The sequence below is a fragment of the Cornus florida genome, unplaced genomic scaffold (assembly GCF_030987335.1).
Source record: "Cornus florida cultivar Cherokee Brave unplaced genomic scaffold, ASM3098733v1 CherokeeBrave_3.0.0_Hap2_Chr06, whole genome shotgun sequence".
NCBI classification, from domain to species: domain Eukaryota; kingdom Viridiplantae; phylum Streptophyta; class Magnoliopsida; order Cornales; family Cornaceae; genus Cornus; species Cornus florida.
The window spans coordinates 25,342,979-25,345,429 of NW_026775576.1; positions in this window are offsets into that span (position 1 = coordinate 25,342,979).

Sequence of the window (2,451 nt, forward strand, 5' to 3'; positions counted from 1 at the left end):
TCAAGTTGTCCCCGTCCCATTTCACATCCCATTCCTCTTTCATTACATATACATAACCCCCGGCTTTGGAGTACGTTTGCAGACACTCGAGGATGCTGTTGTTACCATCCGAGCTGACCTCACAACCCACAGAGCTGAGTTTGCTGCCTTCCGCACGAATGTCGCGACCATGTTCAAAGATTTATCCAGAGACATCCGCGGAGCCAGACCTGCCCGTCCTACCTCATCTTCCTAAGCTCCTAGTCCTTTCTACCTTATGATCCCTCTCTCCTTTTGATACTTTATTATTGTAACTATATTATTTTTACAGTTGGTCTATCGGCTTTGATATTTTTGTTGTACCTGCACTTTCTCTATTTTATATATATATTTTTGCTATGGATGTATATGATTGTATTCTCATATTTGTATGTTTGACTCCATCAGGTGCATCACAGTGACTTCAGTGAGAGAGTGCTACCTAATTTCCAGGACCACCCTTATACCTCTCTCATTTCGTTATCTGTTTGTCCCATTTACACTTGCATGACCACTGTGAACTGATTATCCCATTTTGTTATCTGATAAGTTTATCCAAGTGCCAATTTTCAAGACCACAATTCATCCCAAGTTTGGGGGGGCGATGCCACCCACTTTGGATACTTCAGTCCCGATCATTCTTGCTTAGTCGCACTGGTATACTCTTTCCTTTGTTCTCTTTGCACATTGAGGACATTGTGCAATTTAAGTTTGGGGGGAATAGTGCTCTACAGTGTTAGTGTTAAATTCAAATTTTTAGCATGACTTGTTTATTTGAGAGATATTTCTATGATTGGTCAATATCTAGCTATGATTTTGATTTTTTGAGGACTATATTGCTTAAAGTTTAAAAATTGCTTGACTTGAAGGCCAATACTCCTTGTATGCCTTGTGGAAGCCATTTAGGATTAAATTTTTTGAAAGATTGATATCTTGCTTGCATTTGTGGTCCGCATCATCTTGATTTTGTGATTGTTTTGAGATTCACTCTAGTCTTTCACACTAGCACCGGTGCACACTAGCATTCATTTGTGGGGTACATGCTTTGTTAATTATTCAATTGGGGTACATCCCAATTGAGCTAGTAGTGTATTGAAAGCTTTCATTCTTGATAAAAGTGAATAACAACCCCTTTTCACTAAGTAGCCAGGATTCTAGCCTCATCAAGCATTGAACTTCTCGCGCAAAAAGGTGGAGGGCCCAAACTCTAGGTTAATAATTGTATTCAAAAAATAAAATAAAATAAAATAAAAGAGCAAAAAGCAACAAAAGTGAGGACTTCTCTCCAAAAGTGAGAAGTGGGAAATAATTAGATGGTTATTGTCTTGATTTGTAGCCTTGTTGATTTAAGCTTGTAAGTCCGTAGGGGTGTTTGAACACCTAGTACCCTAAAGCAGTCTGGTTTGGGAGTCATTGACCTAACACTCAACCTCATGAATCGCTAGAAAGCTTAATAGATCAACACATTGCACTATACTTCCATCTTTGATCCTCAAAAAAAAAAAAAAAAAAAAATATTGAGTGAAAAGAATAAGCGCATCTAGATGAATAAAGCTTTAATAAAAGGTCCACTTTTTGTCTTGATGATCAGTACTAGATTTGTGTGCTAGTTTGAGGGTAAGGATGTGATTAATTCTTTAGTTGGCTTAAATAGCAACACATTTAATGCCGGTCCACTCAAAAGGATTCTAGAGTTGTTTTGATTTACATGATCATTTTCTTGATGTGTGGAGGACCATACTTGCTTGCTTGATGTTGAAATTTTGGGAGATTGCTTAGAAAGGGTTGAAAAATTGCATACTTGAGGTAGTTTTCTCCCAATGCTTGTTTGCAATATTGGTACCTCTTTTGAAAGAATGAGCTTAATGTTTGTGGGTACTATTTCTGGAAACCTTCACAAGACTTCACTCGTCCACTAGGGGTAACCTAGGGGTTTAAAAGGCTTGTTGCATATGCTAAATGCAATCGTGTTCCCTATGAAAGTGGCGTTATCCAATTATTATTTTCTAGATTCATACTTGTATAGTTGTTTATTTCATTCCTTTTCTTTCTAGTTCATTGCTAGGGACTAGCAATATTTAAGTTTGGGGGTGTGATGAGCGCTGAAAAATGCGTATTTAAACCCCTTAAGCTTAGGCTTTCTAGTACCTTTATCTATCGTACTTTACCGTTTTAGATTGATTTCGTACTATTTCCATTTTCAGGTCCTTATCCCGAAAATAAGCTAACTCAGTCAAATAAAAGCTTAATTGAAGTAATTTTGGGATTAATCAAAGAAAAGAGCAAAGTGGAGAAGGAAGGAAGCAAATGAAGCCAAAGGTGTCAAGCAGCAAAGTTCGATCGATCCAAGTTCAAGGTTAGATCGATCGAACAATGATCGATCTCAGAACTTCAAGATAGATCCAAGCCTTGACCCAAAAGCATAAAGTTCCG